We start from the raw sequence: 18,763 nt of genomic DNA, 5'->3' as shown, positions 1-18,763 counted from the left end.
ACTTACAAGAGTAATTCATGGCCATTGTAGAAGATTGGAAGAATCAACAGAAGATGACGGAAATAAAAATCACCCATTGTTCCGCATCTGGAATTAGCTCTGTAAACATCTCGAGGCAGCCTTTGAATCTTTTTATGTATGTGTGCAGGATGTGCATGTGTATACGTACAATTATCTGCGCAGAAGTAGTTTTGTCCTACAGAGCTTTATATAGGTTCTCTTACACTTTTGATGATATACATCTTCCAAATTATCAGCTACTCTTTTTTACCTATGCTTTTTGGGGTTTGGTTTGTATGGTATAGTTGATCGGTGTCCTGCACTCCCAGAGGACAAAAGGATCGAGAGCCAAAACACCATCTTTCCTCCATCTCATCCCACCCCTCGGCCCTCATCTCCCTCCCCTGGGGCAACTCTGATTACCGGTGTCTTGTTATACTCAATAAGCTGTTAAAATCATAAATCAGATCGTGTCACTCCCCGACTTAAAACTCTCCAATGTCTTCCCATCGCCCTGGCCATAAAATCCGGGCTCCTCTGTGACCAGGATCTTGTCCTCCTCTGAGTTCTCCTCCTCCAGCCACATTGCTGTTGCAAAACCTGATCTGGCCTCAGGGATTTTTCATTTGCTGTTCCCTCAGCCTGGAATCCTTCCTTCAGGTCTTTGAGCCCGCTGGCTCCTTATCCCTCAGGGCTCCGCTGAGCCGGCCTCCCCCCAGGGCGGCTTTCACTGGCTTCCAATCCTGGGCCACCCTTGCCTTTCTCCTCGCAGGCAGACATTCTCTAGCACATGACCCTGTTGTATTTCTTCCAAGCCACATAGGGTCTAATGTTGTCTTGGTTACTTATTTCAAGTTATTTATCGCCTGCTTCCTCCCACCAGAAAGAAGACTCCGTGAGGACAGGCACACTACCTGTCTTGTTCACCCCTAAAGCCACGCTGCCTAGCACAGGGCCTGGCACATCACAGGTTTTCAACAAATTTCTGTTGAAGGAATGAATGGGGGCTACTGAGGTACTGACTCTCAGCACTGAAAACCAGCCCACCAGCAGGCTCTCCAAGCACCGACCTGGCCACCACCCCCCATGCCCGGGGTGGGGGCTAGGGTATCAGAGAAAGTAAAGAGGAGCCCATTGTCCGAGGTGGCATCCACCCGCCCTTCCCTCCCGTCACCCCGCTCATCCCTTCCTGGTGCTGTGCATTCGCAGAGTCCAGAATCAGACAAGGAGCCTGTGACCAACCCAAAGTGCTAGAAAATACTCTAACTGCAAGTGCAAAGTTGAAGATGAAACTTCGCCTCCGATCCCCCCAGGCAGCTGGGATATTCCAGGTTCCCAAGTGAGCCCCAGCAGCAGGTGACCCAGACGCTGCCAGGGGAGCAGAGCTCCCCCAGGAACAGCCTAGCCCAATCCCACCTCACTACCCCTCCCACCCCGCCCCTCCCCGGGGCCCCAGACACCTGGGCTCCTCTCTCCAGAAATTCACCCAGCTCCAGAGACACAAATGCACATCCAATCCTGTGCCAGCAGCCAAAGCCAGGATACTCAGGGGACACCCTTGTGGAGCCACTTCCTTCCTGGGGCCTGATTTCCATGGAGAGAAGACTGCAGGTGGGCCAAGATTAATTTTTAAGAATGAGGAAAAGGAGGGAATAAACTGCTTTTCATAAACACTGTGAAATAATTGGGGGGGGGGGGCATGAGGGGAGATGATAATAGACTTAAGACCAAACTAGACAAGGACTAGGAAGAATCAGAGAAGTAAAGAAGTGGGAGGCTTCTTCCCTTCCAGAAGTGGACAGCTGTTATAATTGATTACAGGAGCACAATCTCAAAACGCCCTTCTGGTTTCTTTACAAGGTCAGTTAAGTAATAATGGCAACAATAGCTAACATTTCTCCAGCACTTACTACTTGCCAGGTACTGTTCTAGGAGATTCAGACGAACAAACTGAGGCACAGAGCAGGAAGATTAAATTGCTCAAGATCAAGTCGCCAGTGGCAGGATCTGAGATCTAGCATCTGACTCCAGAGCCCCTGACTCAACCACTGAGCTATATGTGGCCCCGTGGAGGGGGGAGGGCTATCCTTTTGGAGTTCATGCCTTCCAAACCAATACCGCTTAACTGACTGTTAGAGGCCAGTTGCAAAGACGTGTGCATTAATTCTGCCCATTCTGCAGAGGGGAAATTCTGTAAAAGTTAAAGGACTCGCCTGAGCTCATGCTGCCCGTAGGAGAGGAATTCAAACCAAAGTGTGCTCAACCCAGCATCTGGAGCACCACTTCCTAAGGGAGCACACTGGAAACCCGGATCTCGAAACTCCGCCCAGAACCGCAGCATCTCCCCTGGCTTTGGCCAGGCCCCTTCGCCAGCGCCGAGGCGCCCTGCCCGGAAATTCCCACAGAGTCACAGCGAACTTCCCAGGAAAACTCCTCGGCTTCCTCCTAGCCCCTGTCACGGAGGTGGCAGCCAAGAGCGCCGCTGGAGTCCTTGCAGCTGCCGTCGGCCCTCCCGGGGCGGGAGCCGCCGCTCGTGCGCTCGGGGTCCTCCCGGAAAGGTCCAGGGCTGAAGTTCAAAATTCACTTCCCGCCCAGGCCCGGCTCGCGGCCCCGCCCGGGACTCTCCGACAGCCCCCACGTCTCTCGCCCTCCCCAGCCCCAGAAGTCATGGAGCTCCTCCAGCCTGCAAGGCCAGGCGGGCGGCTGGGAAAATCCCGCGGGCGATTCCTGCGCGTCCGGGGACTCGCAGCAGCCGGCGCGCGCGCACACGCGCGTACACACACACACACGTGTGTGGGCGCGCCCGCTAGTGTGTGCGTGTGTCACAGCCGCCGGCGCGCACGTGTGTGTGTGTGTGTGTGTGTGTGTGTGTGTGTGTGTGTGTTTACGTACGGAACGCGCGGGGTGGGAAAACAATGGCGAGCCGCTGGGAACAGAGCGACGGGCCCCCTCCCCACATCCCCGCCTCCCTCCCCCCAGGCAAGATTCGCTTTGCGGGGAAATCAGGATGCGGAGATTCACCTCCGACAGCAAAGGCGGGAGGTGGGGGGTGGGAAGGAGGAGGCTAGGGTGGGAGGTGGGAAGGGGTGAAACAGGAGCGGCCGGAGCAGAAAACAAACAGGATGCAGCGCCCGGCGGGTCCGCTGGGGTGCGAACCTGAGGGGTGGGAAGGACTGAGTGGCCGGCCCCACGCACCGCACCAACCAGGGCGGGGGTGGATCTGCCTCTGGGCGCCCGCACCCGAGCCCCACGCGGGGCGCGCACAGGTCGCCTCAGCTTCCCTCTGGGAAATCCTTGAACTGGGCGCCTAGACAGGCTGGTGAGAAAGCCCCAGTGCCCGTGCCCCCGGCCGGTCGGCGAGGTGGAGGGGGGGGGGGGGGCGGGCACCCCAAGGCTGGCTAAGCGTGGTGTGCACGGTCCCCCTCCCACACAGCCCCCCCCCAAGGCCTTACCAGGCTGCCCCCCCACCCCCACCCCCTGCACAGGGACCCGGGTCTGCTCGAGAGGAGCCGCCACTGGCCGGCGTTGTTGGGGGTAGGTGGGGGTCCGTTCCTTCTCGAAAAACTTTGCAAAAGATGGAAACTCGCAGAGACGAGAGCCGGCGTGTGCCCAGAAACGCGGGGGCGCGAGTGTCAAACTTCGGAGGCCTGGGGAGAGGGGCGCAGCGGCGTGCTGCGGGCGCGGAGGGGGCGCACTTACTACTCGGCCAGGCGCCGGGCTCGGGGCTCCGCGCTCCTGCTCCTCCTCCGAACGGGTCCTCGCGGCTGGCAGCCTGGGCTTCCCGCTCACATGCCCCGGCGACGCAGCTGACCGGCGCGCGGGGCTGGGGCGGCCGGGCTGGGAGGAGGCACGCCCCCCGCCGTGGGCCGGGGAGTCGCTCCGGACTCGTGGCCACCCTGGGTCCGCGCCCCACCGCGGGCCGCCGTCCCGGGCGGAGAGCTCGGTTCCGGCCGGGCGGCGCCCTCCGCCGAGCCAGGCCTCTCTCTGCACTCTGCCCTCTGCCCTCTGCTCGCGGCCGTCTCCCTGCCTTCCGCGGTCCTGCTCCCTGACTCGCCGGGACGCTGCGCCGGCCCGCCCGCCCGGCTCTCCGGCTCTCCCGCTCTGCGCCCGGGCTCGGTCCCGAACCAGGGCCTCTCGGCGGCTGGCCGCTGGGCCCGGGCTCAGACCTGGGCTCGCCGCTCCCGGGCCGGGGTTCCAGGACCCGCCACTTGCACAGTTCAGTTCAAGCCGGGACTGGGAGCCGGGCGCTCGCAGCTCGCTGCTGCGAGGCGACTCCACAGCCTCAGAGGAGAAAGAGGGAGGGAGACAGAGAGCGGGCAGGGGGAGGAGGAAGGAGGAAGGGTGGGGAGATGGAGAAGGAGGGAGGGACAGAGAGTTCCCTCCTCCTCCCTGCAGCCAGGTCCATCCAGGCATCCGCAGCTGGAAACCTCTGTCGGAAAGGGGAGAGCGGCGGGGGTGGGTGAGGAAAGAAAGAGGTGGGTTCCGCCCCCTCCCACTGCTCAGGTATGAGGGTCGCTGACCGAGAATCTTCGCTCCTTAGAGCAAGACCCAAGAAGTTGTCCATCCAACTCCCGGCCCCCCTCACCCTCCGGCCAGCCAGGATTTAGGGTTTCAGACCCTGTTTCCGAACCTCCCTTGGGACCCTCATCCCACCTGCGGCTACACTGCTTCCTAACGCCTCAGACCATTCTCTAGTCCTGGCATCTGGCACTCTCACAAGTTCTCTCTCTCTTTTTCCCCCCTTGAGCTGTTTTGTATAAAGGAGTATTTATATTTATATATTTGGTATAAAGGAGTATATATAAAGGAGTAATTCAAAGCATTTATTAAATACCTACAACATGCCTGGCCCAGAAGGGTGCTGGGGACACCAGGATGAATGAGAGGGTGCCCTGTGCTTTCTGGATTCCCATTTTGTGAAGGAGACAGATGAGTGAACGTGGAATTACAGAGAAGTGGGAGAGGGCCAAGATCAGACCAGCACAGGGGGCCTGGGGACCACCAAGGGCACTCAGGTGGGGGGGACAAGCGTCAGAGTCTTCTTGGGGAGGTGTTCTCTGAACTGGGGCTCAGAAAGTAGAGCAGATGAAAGGAGTAGCGATCACGACACCGCAGAGAACGTGCTGGCCAGCGGCTTTTCAGCAGGTGCTGGTCAGCCAGGTTCATAAGGCCTTCTGAGGGCTTCGGATCTCATCATTTCCCGCAGCCTTCCTTACCTAACTCCCTTTATTCACCTTTTAGGTCTCAGCCCAGATATCAATTCTTCCAGAAGGATGTCTTGACAGCCCAATCTGGGCCAGGCGCCCCATCTAAGTATGGGCTCCAGAAGCCCCACCCCCCACCCCAGGTTGTAGATAGTGTGGTCATTGTTCATGTGTGTGGCTCCCCCCACCGGACTGCCAACTCCCTAAGAGCGGAGATGTCTGGCTGGCTCACCGTTACATCCCTGGTGCCTAGTGAGGGCTTGGCAAAGAGCCGGACCTTGATAAAAAGCTGTTGATCAGTTGGTTGAGGGAAGGGAATGGGAAGTCACTGAGGGATTCTGAGGAGGGCCTCTAATGAGATCAGTCTAGCTGGAGTCAGGGAGGCCGGTGACCAGACAGTGGCAGTGACCAGGGTAAAAAAGTCACAGGCCTGAGGTAAGCTAGGGATAGGGAGGATGGAAAGAAGGGAGTGGGGGATGGAGGTGGAACAGGTCAAAGTATGGATGACTGGATGAAGCCATTTCGGAAACCAGGAGTCACCCAAGTGCCACCAGTCCTTCCTCTTCCCAGCCAGCATGCTTGTGTTTTCCCTATACCTGGTTGTTTTCCTCTGGCCCCTTATCCGTGTCAACGGGCACCTTCATTGTGGGTCCCTCCCCTGCCCTTTGCCACAGCAGAGTGAGAGAGGAAGACAGAGAGATGGGCTATGGGCTCTCCTCTTTCCAACAGCCCCCATCCACTGTATCTGGCGACCACCCTTCCCCATCACAGCCGCCACATTGAAATTTCTTTTTTTTGGTTTTTGTCTTACTTTCTGTTAATTTTTAGTACGTCACTAAATCTTTTTTTCACTTGTCAAAGAAGTGTATTTTTTCTTTTTTCTCTTTAAAAATTTTTAATTTAAAACAAGTTTTAAAAATAAAAAAAAAAAAAATCTTTTTTGTTTTTGTTTTTGGTAATCTCTGCACCCAACATGGGGTTGGAACTCGTGACCCGAGATCAAGAGTTGCACGCTCTAGGGGTGCCTGGGTGGCTTGGTCGGTTAAGCGTCCGACTTCAGCTCAGGTCATGACCTCACAGTCCGTGAGTTCGAGCCCCGCGTCGGGCTCTGTGCTGACAGCTCAGAGCCTGGAGCCTGTTTCAGATTCTGTGTCTCCTTCTCTGTCTGCCCCTCCCTTGTTCATGCTCTGTCTCTCTCTGTCTCAAAAATAAATAAATGTTTAAAAAAAAAAAAAAAAGAGTTGCACGTTCTTCTGACTGAGCCCGCCAGGTGCCCCTGAAATATTTTTAAGTATCTGCCTACTACATCTTACACACAGTAAGATAATATGCATATATAATTCTGTTTTCATATACAGTATCTATTTGTACCTTATCCCAGTTCTATGAGGTTGGTATCATTATCCCCCCCCCCTTTTTTTAAAGTTTATTTATTTGAGAGAGAAAGAGAGAGAGAGAGAGAGAGAGAGAGAGAGAATCCCAAGCAGATTCTGTGCTGTCAGCAAAGAACCCAACTCGGGGCTCAAACTCATGAACCGTGAGATCATGACCTGAGCGGAAACCAAGAGCTGCGTGCTTAACTGACTGAGGCACTCAGGTGCCCCATCATTTTAGAGGTAAGAAGAATGAAGCTCAAGGTCATGGCCAGTCAGTGATGGGAGGAAGTTGTTTGAAGACTCTAGGTCTTTCTATATTACTACCTCATTTCCTGGGAACACCCATCAAAATGACACTATTTGACCTAGCTGACCACTCCCTCCTGGAAACACTCACTTCATGACTCTACACCCCCTAAATTTCTTCTGACCTTACTGGTTGCCCTTTCTCGCCCTCCCTTATCTATATTCCTTCCTCCTCCTCATCTCCGCATCGGTGTTTCCCATTGACTCCCTTCGGTATCTCATTTTCCTCTCTACCTTCTCTCCATAGGTGAAATTTCATGTTTCCATAGCTTTAAATACCAGCTACGTACTGATGAGTCTTCCAATTTTTTATGTAAATCTCCAAGACGCCTTAGTGCACCTCAAACTCCTGTATCTGACCACCCACTTGACGTTTCTACCCAAGGATCTCACAGACATCCTAACCCTAACATGTTCCAAAGTGGACCTCTAACCATCACCCCCAAGCCTATGTATATACCTTGTAAAATTTTTCCCATCTCAGGAAATGGTACCACCCCGAGGTTTGAGCCAAAAATCTAGGAGTCATCCTTGATTCTTTCTTTCCATCCACCCAAATTAGTGAGTGCTGTTGATCTGTCTCCACAAATATGTCCCAGTCCTCCCCTTCTCTGTCTTCCCTGTCCCCACCCTGGCCCAGATCGTCCTCATCTCTCAGCTAGACCACCAAAGCCTCGCTGCTCCGGAGAACTGAGACCACCTGCAGTCACATAATTTCACGAAGGCTGCTTACATCGACATGACTTTAATATTTGTTCCAGACATTTCTTGCCCAGGAAGATAAGCCCGTAAACCGGTAAATAATTTTATTATTTGCTCCAGGAACTTCCTGAAAATCAATTTATCTGAACAATAGACTGCTCAAACGGCCCCCTTCTCGGGACAATAGTTTGCTTAACCTGGCAAACCACTAGCTTATCAAACAATTGTTTATTTTGCAAGACCCTCCCCTCGCCGTATCCTCCAATCCTGAACTGTTATCTTACAAACTTTGCCCAATCCCAATCAGATCTCTATATTGAAAGATCTGCCTTTACCCAGACTTCAAGCCCTATAAATATCTCTTTACCTGGAAAGCACTTCCCCAAACACTGCTCTTCCCAGAGCAACCTCCCTTTCATCCTCTGGTCTCAACACAAATGTTCCTCTCTTTATCTTCCCTTCCCCACCTCCTCCCACCCCGCCAAGATCATCCTCCACACTTTATTCTCCTGCTCACGGCCCATTTGCCTCCTTCATAGCACTCACCACGCTTGGTACTTAATTTATCTGTTTTCTGCTTCCGTGTGGTTTTCTTTTTTTCCTGTTTCCCTTCTTTTTTTTTTTAATTTTTTTTTCAACGTTTATTTATTTTTGGGACAGAGAGACACAGAGCATGAACGGGGGAGGGGCAGAGAGAGAGGGAGACACAGAATCGGAAACAGGCTCCAGGCTCTGAGCCATCAGCCCAGAGCCCGACGCGGGGCTCGAACTCACGGACCGCGAGATCGTGACCTGGCTGAAGTCGGACTCTTAACCGACTGCGCCACCCAGGCGCCCCTCCTGTTTCCCTTCTAGACTGTGGGCTCTGTGAGGGAAGAACCTCGTCTGCTCTATTTTCCATTTAATTTCCAGAGCCCCTTGTAGATGCTCAAAAAAATATTTGCTGAAGGAATGACTTTGGCTGCAGCCAGTGTGATCTCCAATCCACTCCATGTGGCTGCCAAGCCCTCCTGAGACGCCTGCGGTGGGGGCTGTGGAGCCCAGGGGTGCCGGGGTTCCCCACTGCTCCCTTTAACCTCCAAGGTTAGAGACAAAGGGGCCAATGCAAATGCCCATGGGAGAAAGATTAAGGGGATTAAATTCACGGAATGGTGTGAATTGCTTTCCTCAGTGTTACAGGAACAGGTGAGGGGGAGAAAGCTCCAGAGAGAAAGTGAGCTGAGGAGCTGGAAGAAGGAAAGAGCCGCGAAATCCCTGTCTCGCTTTGCCTCAAGGTCTCTCCTGCTTTTCCCCAGGCCGCGGCACCTAACATTTTCCATTTTCCCTGTGAAGAGGAGGATGCTTGTCAGCTGGGTCAGCTCAGGGTAGGCCCAGCCTAGTGGAGCTTGTCTGAGCACCAACTCTTCATTCTACGGAGAAAGTGCTTTTCTTTTTTTTCTTTTCTTTTCCTCTCTTTTCTTTTCTTTTCTTTTTTTCCCCCAGTTTATTTATTTTGGGGCTCCTGGGTGGCTCAGTCGGTTAAGCGTCCGACTTCAGTTCAGCTCATGATCTCACAGCTCATGGGTCCACGTTGGGCTCTGTGCTGATGGCTCTGAGCCTCCCGGAGCCTGCTTCGTATTCTGTTGGCTCCCTCTCTCTCTGCCCACCCCCCCCCCCACTCGTGCTCTGTCTCTGTCTCTCTCAAAAATAAATAAGCATTAAGTTCATTTGGAGGTGGGGGAGGGACAGAGAGAGAAGGAGAGAGAGAGAGAGAGAGAGAGAGAGAGAGAATCCCAAGCAGGCTCCACACTCAGAGGGTTGCAGGGCTTGAACCCTTGAACAGCGAGATCAAGACCTCAGCCAAAACCAAGTTCACGCTTAACGGACTGACCCTCCCAGGCGCCCTGAGGAAGTGCTTTTCTGGAGATACCTAGAGCCAGACTTGTCAGGCAGAAGCTCTGAGATCTGATGGCCTTTGTGGGTGCTCCAGGAGCCATCTTTCAGAGTCAGGCACGCCCTTCAGGCTGAGCTTAGTGGGGCTCTACTCAGTTCTACTTGAATTTCCCCCGAAGGTCCCACGTGGATATGGAAGCAAATCAAGGTGATAACAGGTGGATTCACAGAAAGTGAATCATTTTCCTAGCAGAATCTGAAAATATAAAATCTGGAAGGAATCAGCCTTCCAGAACCACCTTCTCCATCTCCCCTCTTTGTGCACAGAAAGAAGAGGTATCTTGCCCAAGGCTGGCACTTAACACACATGATCTCCTTTAAGCTATCAACAGCTCTGTGAAGATGGGGACTGTTCCATTCTACAGAGGAGGGAAATGACACCCCAAGATGGGAAGGAAAGTTTCCAAGAACTGCACAGTGAAGACTGGGAAGGGCCAACATTTGAACCCAGGTTTTCTGGCTCTCAAAGCCAGGCTTTGTCTGCTATACCATCCTGTTTTGCTTCTTATGGGGTTTTGTGGTCCTTAGAATCTGAACCATATAAATTAGCACTGGAATATTATTCAACAGCCTAGATTTTGGCCCAGGCCCTAGGACTAGAAACAGCTCTCTCCTCTTATGTGACAGTTGGCTCCCTGTCCCCCAAATGGAGGACTGTCTCCAAGGACGGGGGACTGACCAACACACTTGTGTGCACACACACAGGGACCTCACTCAGTGTGCATGCTCCCCTAATGCCAGTGACTTGAGTCCTTTTTACACACACATATACACACACACACACGCACTCTCTCTCTCTCTTCCAAAACTTCTCCACTCCATTCTTCCCACGTTTAGCTACCATGAGGAATTGAGCTTGGGGAAGAGGGATGAAGTAACACTTCTCACCTCCAGAGCTAGCAAACATTCTCTCCCAGTAAATTTAACCATTAGTAGTCCTAAATACTGGGGGCAAAAATCAGGCCCCATGTCTTACAGATCGATTTGGAATGGGTGCAAAGGCAGGGCTACGGCCCGCGGGGGGTGTCCACACACAGGCTCACACACAGTTGGTCACCGCACAATGGCTGTTGTCTTCTCTCCTCCTCTGGTTCACTCCTGTTCCTTCCCACAGGGCGGGGGCTTGGGCCCCACCTGAACCGGCAGCTGATTGAGGGAGAGAGGGAAAGAAATGAAGAGGGTATTCCCTTCCCAGGAGCCCGGGGGAATTTAGGAAATCCTGGGGTTGCCTCCTCATTCTCCTCCACCCGCCCCCCCCCCACCGGTTTATAGTGCCCCACCCCCATCACCTAACTTTTTTTAACCCTCTTTCCTGTCTGGAGGAGACCTAGATCCCCATCCTGGGAGGGACTGGCAACAATTAACAAAGGCACCATGGAGTAAAGACAATTAACAATCCAGAAAAGAGGGGAAAGAGAGGCTTTGTTCTGGTCACCATGGCAACGGAGGGGGGGGAGGGAGGAAGGAGGAGGAGGAGGAGGAGGAGGAGGAGAGGCCATCCAGAGAGGCTGATACTTTCACTTTCCTTTCATCCCTCCCCTGTCCCGCCCCCTTGGGTTTCTGCCAGGGAGACAGGGGATCTTGAAGAACACAGGACTGGGACAGGCCCAGTCTGCAGGCTGGAGATTCAAGGTGGGTGACTGTAAGGTTCACGCCCTAGCTAAGAACTCACTCTGGCTAGAGAGAGCGCCTCTGGGCCTGAAGCAAAGGCATCCTCCCCTTCCTTCTTTTCTGAAGGGCTTATCTTGTGCCAAGAACTGTAAGCGAGTCTCTGCTTTGGACAGCTTGTGGTCACAAAGAGCTTGAGTGGCTGGTGCTTCCTTCCTGATCAGAGTCAGGGGGTAGGGCTGCCTCCGAGACTTGCAGGGCCCACTGCAACATGTTAGGTAGCGCCCCTGTTGCAAAGTTATGAAGAATTCAGGATGGTGGTAGCAGAGCATTAAATCAAGCGCAGGGCCCTCCTGAGCACGGGGCCCTATGCAACTGCACAGGGTGAATACCCATGAAGCTGGGCCTGGGCTCTGTGCGCCTGCCCAGTGTGCATGAATGTGCATGTGTGCGTGTGCAAGAGGGAGAGAGAGAATGCTTTGGGGCAAATCTTTCCTTCCTGGATTTCTGTTTCCTCAGCTATTAACGAGGATATTGAACTAGGTGATCTTTGGCTTGCCTGTTCCACGGGAGGATTTTTCAGGCTTCTCTCTACTCCACACGGTTCTGAACTCTACCTCGGAGCAAGAGAGAAACCAAGTATAGAAAACTCATCCCCAAGTGCTCTGGGGTCCAGCTCTCCCAGGCTTCCCTGTTTGGAAAAGGCAGAAGACAATGAAATATAAGCTCCAAAGCCCCACTAGAGATCATGCTGTTGGCTTAGGGGGAATTGGAAATCACCCTCCATCTCGCGAGTGCTTCTAGCCAGAGCAGAAGCTTCTTGGCAGGAGAAGCCAGGCACACCAGCCCCGCCTCATGGATGGGCCTCTCCATTAGCCATAGGAGACTGCCTGCCAGGATATTTCTTGCTCCCAACAACCCTAACATCATGAGAGAAAATAGGCTATGGACTCCAGAACCTTATCTTTCTAGGACTCAGCCTTATCGCCCTGTGGGTCCAAGTGAAATGAAGACTATTAATCAGAAACTAAAATCAAGGAGAAAAAAAAAATCCATTCTGTCAGAGGCCCTAAACCAAGCAAGAGGTCAAAGGTCCCGCTCTCTGCCTGGAGGGTATCCTGTCAGGCACTCCTTGCATGGATGCTGTTATGGGCTGAACTGTGTCTCCAAATTCATCTGTCCAAGCCCCCAGTACCTCAGAAGGTGACTCTACTTGGAGACAGGGTCTTTACAGAGGTAACTGAGTTAAAATGAGGTCATTAGGGTGGGTTGTAAATCCACAGGACTGGTGTCCTTATAAGAAGACATCTCTACACAGACACACAGGGAGAAGATGGCCGTCTACAAGCCACGGAGAGAGGCCTGGGACAGATCCTTCCCTCGTGGCCCTCCGAAGAAACCACCCCTCACAGACTGCTAGCCTTCAGAACTGGGAGCAGATACCTTTCTGCTGCGCGAGCCCCCCAGTCCATGGTGCTTTGTAAGGGTAGCAAATTAACATGGATGCTTAAAGGTTGGGAGGTCTGCACAACCTTGAGGCTGCCTGGACTCACAGAGTGTGTCTGTGAAAGGGGGGTAGGCTTTTGTACTAGCATGGTTGCATTATTTTAATTTGAAACAAAATTGATCTATTACTCTCTTCCCCCATAGCCTAGTCTTTTAAATTTTTTATTTCTTTTGGTATTGCTTTAACACATTTTATTGTTTTAATCCCTTTAGTCTTTTATTTTTCTGGTTTTAATGATTTTACTTATCTCTGTCATTTTTAATCTCTTCTTCGTCTTTGTTCTAGCCATTTCATACTAGTTGCTTTTATCTCATCTTATCTTCTAGATTTATTGTTATTGTATTATCTTTTTATTCTCCATCTTTTATTTCTAACCTTTGCCTTATCGTGTCTTTGTTCTATCTTTTCATTTCTTTTTAGTTTGTTTGGTTTATTTTTAGTTCATATTATCACTTTGCCCGCTGCCTTTTTTTTTTTTTTTTTACCGTTTTTACCATCTTTTTATTTCTTCTTAGTTTACTTTATCTTTTTATTGACTGGTGTATTATCTTCCATATTTTACTGTTTTCAATTCTCTCAGCTTATTAAATGCGGAGGCTGGAAACACAGCCCTCAGGGGACAGCTGCCAGGCTAACCCGGACCCCAAGCTGAGGAGGCTAGATGTTCTGGCTCCTCGAGCCCGCCCAGCAACTCCCAACAGATGCCCCATTTGCTCCAAAGTGGGCCCCTCCTATCTCTAAGAATCAATCTGTGTAACATGGAAGACCTTGGGATAAAATTCTCTCGGGAAGATACCGGGTTTGCTTACAATAATAACACATTTGAGTTATGGAGGAGCCCAGCTTTCTCCTATCACACGCCATCAAACTGCTCTCTGTGGACTCAGTCACCTAAAGTTCACCATCAGTAGACATCAGAGCAAGCGTCTAAAGAAACCACACCACTTGTCAGGGTGGATCTGGTGGGTAGGAAATTTCACTTTGTGAAAATCTCTCAACAGACCTCCTCAGGCTGCATTTTAACAAGAAACCAAGTGGTCTCGGGGCGCCTGGGTGGCGCAGTCGGTTAAGCGTCCGACTTCAGCCAGGTCACGATCTCGCGGTCCGTGAGTTCGAGCCCCTCGTCGGGCTCTGGGCCGATGGCTCAGAGCCTGGAGCCTGTTTCTGATTCTGTGTTTCCCTCTCTCTCTGCCCTCCCCCGTTCATGCTCTGTCTCTCTCTGTCCCAAAAAAATAAAATAAAACGTTGAAAAAAAAAAAATTTAAAAAAAGAAACCAAGTGGTCTCGATTCATGCAACAAGAGTCCTGGGGGAAAGGCACAATGAAGGGTCTCTGAATTCTTCCGTCTAGCTGTCTTTCATTCATTCATTTACTTAACGTCTGTATTGAGAAGCTACCCTGTGCCAGGAATTAGGCTAAGAAATGAGGATCAAGTGAAGAGCAAAGAGAGCTAGTGCCCTTATAGTTTATAGTCTGCTAAAACGATATGATATTTACCTGGCTCTGACCGATCTGACCTGCCTTCCTTGCAGACAAAATTATAGGAGGTTGTTATGGCCAAGACTGCCAGTTGTTCCCCCAGTGTGTTTTCCCCTTCTAGAATAATACAAGTTTAGGCTGAGAAAATGACTACCAATCAAAAGACTGCATTTCCCAGGCTCCCTTGCCGTGAAATACAGCCAGGCACCTGGGTTCTGCCCAACAGAACCTAGGCAGAAGTGAAACCTACAACATGCTGGTTCTGCCTCATAGGACCTAAGCAGAATGGTATATGCAACTTCCTGGTCATATCCTTAACAATAAAGTGTATTTCCATTCTCTCTTTCTCCGTTCTGCTGGCTGGAATGTGGGTATGGGGACAGGAGTTCTCGCAGTTGTGGGATAGCCTAGAAGGCCATGAGCTGAATGAAGGGCATTGAAAAAGGAGTTTGGGGGTGCCTGGGTGGCTCAGTCGATTAAGCGGCCAACTCTTGATTTCAGCTCAGGTCATGATCTCACTGTTGGTGGGTTCGAGTCCCCCATCTCGCATAATGCTGACAGTGCAGAGCCTCCTTGGGATTCTCTCTGCCCTTTCCCCACTCACACGTGCTCTCTCTCTTTCAAAATAAGTAAATAAACTTAAAAAAAAAAAAAGAAAAAGGAGTATGGGTCTCTAATACCACGGAGCCCCTATACCATTCTGTACTGCCTATTCTTGGACAATTACAAGAGAGACTAATAAATTGCTATCTGGTATAAGCCACGGTGGCATTGACCTTTGTTATGGCAGCTGAATCAGCTCTCTTTAGCATGTAGGTCTCCCCCAAAACTTTCTCTGATTTTGACTCAAGCATGGAATCATATCTTTCCGAGAACTTTTAGAGAAGAATTAGATATATACCAGCTGGGTTACTCCTTTAGGCAAGAGAGAGAGAGAGCCCTTCCTTGTCACCAGAGTGCACAAGTGTGGGCACCGTCACTTTGTGGCTGGACTCTGCATTTTGTGGCTGGACTCTGATTCTATACAAGCCTCCTTGCTGTGTTCTGTTCTCTTGAGTCTCAGAAAAGTAAACTAGGTCTTAGCACTTGTTCCCACTTTATTTATTTTTTTTTAATTTTTTTTTCAACGTTTATTTATTTTTGGGACAGAGAGAGACAGAGCATGAATGGGGGAGGGGCAGAGAGAGAGGGAGACACAGAATCAGAAACAGGCTCCAGGCTCTGAGCCATCAGCCCTGAGCCTGACGCGGGGCTCGAACTCACGGACCGTGAGATCGTGACCTGGCTGAAATCGGACGCTTAACCGACTGCGCCACCCAGGCGCCCCTGTTCCCACTTTAAATATCTTTTTCATGAAAACCTATATGCAAACGGGAGAATATTTTCTTAAAAACACTCCATCAGTACAATCTACACCAATGACCAGAGTGACCCTACCCCTCCTCCAACAGTGTGATTCTTTCCAAATATTCTACTATTGGCTTAGCACTCCAAGTTGGCCCTCTAGATGTTTACTTCCATATTCCCCAGGCACATTTTCAGTAACTTCTTCAGCTGTCGGAGTTCCCTTCCATCAGCCCTGCCCCTCGGCAGACCGACACCGTCTTGAAAGCCTGTAGGTTTCTCTACCACTGAACACCCTGTAGAATGCTAACACTGTGAATTCAGTCTTGCTTCTACTCAGTCAGGTGGCAGTCGCCGTTTAAATGAGTGTGTTCAAGGGGCGCCTGGGTGGCTCAGTCGGTTTAGCGTCTGACTTCAGCTCAGGTCATGATCTCACGGTCTGTGGGTTTGAGCCCCACATCGGGCTCTGTGCTGACAGTGCAGAGCCTGGAGCCTACTTCAGATTCTGTCTCCCTCTCTCTCTGCCCCTCCCGCACTCATGCTCTGTCTTTTTCTCTGTCAAAAATAAATAAAAATTAAAAGAAAAAAATTAAATTAGTCTGTTCAGGCCACTATGACAAGATGTCACAGGGTAGGTGTCTTAAATAACAGAAATTCATTTTTCACAGCTCTAGAGGCTGGGATTCCAAGATCAAAGTGCCAGCTATTTGGGTTCCTGATGACAAGTCTCTTCCTATCTTACAGATGGCCGCCTTCTGCCTGTCTCTTCACTTGGTGAGGAGACAGCTCTCATCTCTCTTCCTCTTCTTATAAGAACTAATCCCATCATGGGGGCCCCTCCCTCATGATCTCATCTAAATCTAATTCACTACCAATGGCCCCATCTCCAAACACCACCACATTGGTGGTTTGGGCTTCAACGTATGAATTTGGGGGAAATACAAACATTCAGTCCATAATATCATCCCCACTCCCTTCTGTCTTATTAACTGCTGCATCAGTCCCTAGAATAAATAAAGTCATAATTCTGCATAATTCTAAACGGCCAAAGGATAATGATTATATCCTTCTAGAAGATTCCTTGAAATTGCCTCCTGTATCTAAGGTATTTCTCCCAGTATGGGGCTGGATACAGTTCTCAGTAAAACTATTACATCTTATTTGAGGATGTAATAGTATAATATCTATAAAGAGGATTAGATTCTACAAAATACTTTAACTTCTGAGCAGTAGGCCCTTTAACTTGTTGGGATGAGCCCTGGGTGTTGTATGGAAACCAACGTGTCAATAAATTATGTTAAAAAAAAAGAAGTAAGCCCTTTAAAGTTCCATGTGTAAGGGCAGCTGGCTGGCTCAGTCGGTGGTGCATGTGACCCTTGATCTTGGGATTGTGAGTTTGAGCCCCACATTGGGAGTAGAGATTACTTAAAAATAAAATCTTAAAAAAGAAAGAAAGAAAGAAAGAAAGAGAGGCAAAGGTGACTTGGCCATTTCAATCTTAGTGTCACTAAGCTTCCAGATTGTTAATATTTAAAAAAATTTTTTTTGACGTTTATTTATTTTTGAGACAGAGAGAGACAGAGCATGAACGAGGGAGGGTCAGAGAGAGGGAGACACAGAATCTGAAGCAGGCCCCAGGCTCTGAGCTGTCAGCACAGGGCCCGACGCGGGGCTGGAACTCATGGACCGCGAGATCATGACCTGAGCCGAAGTCGGCCACTTTTTTTTTTTTAATTTTTTTTTCAACATTTATTTATTTTTGGGACAGAGAGAGACAGAGCATGAACGGGGGAGGGGCAGAGAGAGAGGGAGACACAGAATCGGAAACAGGCTCCAGGCTCTGAGCCATCAGCCCAGAGCTGGACGCGGGGCTCGAACTCACGGACCGCGAGATCGTGACCTGGCTGAAGTCGGACGCTTAACCGACTGCGCCACCCAGGCGCCCCTGAAGTCGGCCACTTAACCGACTGAGCCACCCAGGCGCCCCAGATTAATATTTTAGTCAGTGTATGAGGGTATCTGTGGTAGTAAGTCTCTAAAATGGCCCCAAATTGTCCCCACTTTTTGGTGTGCATGTCTTTGCCCTAATGTAATTTCCTCTCACTGAGTGTGGGCTAGACTTAGTGACACTTTTTTTTTTTTTTTAGTTTATTTTTTAGTAATCTCTACACCCACTGTGGGGCTCAAACTTACAACGCTAAGATCAAGAGTCTTATGCTCTTCTGGCTGAGCCATCCAGGTACCCCTGGACTCAATGATACTTCTAATGGACAGAATAAGGCAAAGGTGTGTGATTTGGAGACCAGCTCATAAAAGGCAGAGTGGCATCTGGATTATTCTTTCCTGGGGGCAGACACCCACACGTCAAGCAGCGTCTATGGAAAGGCCTCCTGCCCGCAGCCAGCAAGCTTGGAAAGGGAGCCTCAAGCCCTCGTCAAATCTTTAGAGACTCTAGCCCCAGCCGCTTTCATGAAAGACCTGCTATCAGACCTGGAACCAGAAACACTCAGCTAAGCCACGGCCGGATTCCTGACCCTCAGAAACTGTGTGAGATGATAAATGCTTATTGTTTTAAGTTGCTAAGTTTCAGGGTAATTTGTTATGCAGCAATAGGTAAGCAGATAATAGAGAAGGACGTCAGTATCAGTAAGATCACTCTACACCTTCTAAATATATTTACCTTCTATGGATGGGATCAGCCATCTGCAAAAAAGAAAATTAGTAAGTGGGAATCTGAGAGAACACTTATTCTCTAGAAAACAGGATTGAATCATCTGCATAACTGTGTTCTTAGCATGATGCTGGACACAAAATTAGCTAATTGATTAACTGATGGCTTCTCATCGAAACTTGCCTTGCTTTCTATTTGCTTTATTTATTTTAGTTTTTAAATGTTTACTTCTTTGAGAGAGAGAGAGCGAGATAGAGACAGAGTGTGAGTAGGGAAGGGGCAGAGAGAGAGAGAGAGAGAGAGAGAGAGAGAGGGAGACACAGAATCTGAAGCAGGCTCCAGGCTCAGAGCTGTCAGCACAGAGCCCGACGCGGGGCTCGAACCCATGAACCGTGAGATCACGACCTGAGCCCAAGTCGGACGCTTAACTGAGCCACCCAGGTGTCCCTCTATTTGCTTCATTGAAACAAATATTTAGTAGATTCACAGAGCTCTTTCTGGAGTGAAGAGGAGTTACTTTGCTTGCTCAATCCATTTTCAAAGTCTTTTCTCAATTCTGCCCTGACCAACCTCCACCCTCATCTTCACACCAGTGATTAGACTTTGTCATTCTTTCCTTGGTGCATTCATGGCA

General features: G+C 50.4%; 1 protein-coding gene across 2 annotated transcripts in view; it reads right to left on the bottom strand.

Annotated features, from left to right (window-relative positions):
- The window catches only part of SOX13 (SRY-box transcription factor 13), a 46,994-nt gene extending 42,692 nt beyond the window's left edge, over positions 1-4,302 (bottom strand). The window contains exon 1 of one of the 2 annotated variants that reach the window (XM_043568758.1): positions 3,700-4,302. The gene's annotated coding sequence lies outside the window, so the exon portion shown is untranslated. The remainder of the gene's footprint in view (positions 1-3,699) is intronic. The other variant, XM_043568757.1, reaches the window with a different exon arrangement.
- Between the last annotated feature and the right edge of the window lie 14,461 nt (positions 4,303-18,763).

This window comes from Prionailurus bengalensis, chromosome E4 (assembly GCF_016509475.1).
Source record: "Prionailurus bengalensis isolate Pbe53 chromosome E4, Fcat_Pben_1.1_paternal_pri, whole genome shotgun sequence".
Lineage (NCBI taxonomy): Eukaryota > Metazoa > Chordata > Mammalia > Carnivora > Felidae > Prionailurus > Prionailurus bengalensis.
This window is presented reverse-complemented; position numbering and strand designations above follow the sequence as displayed.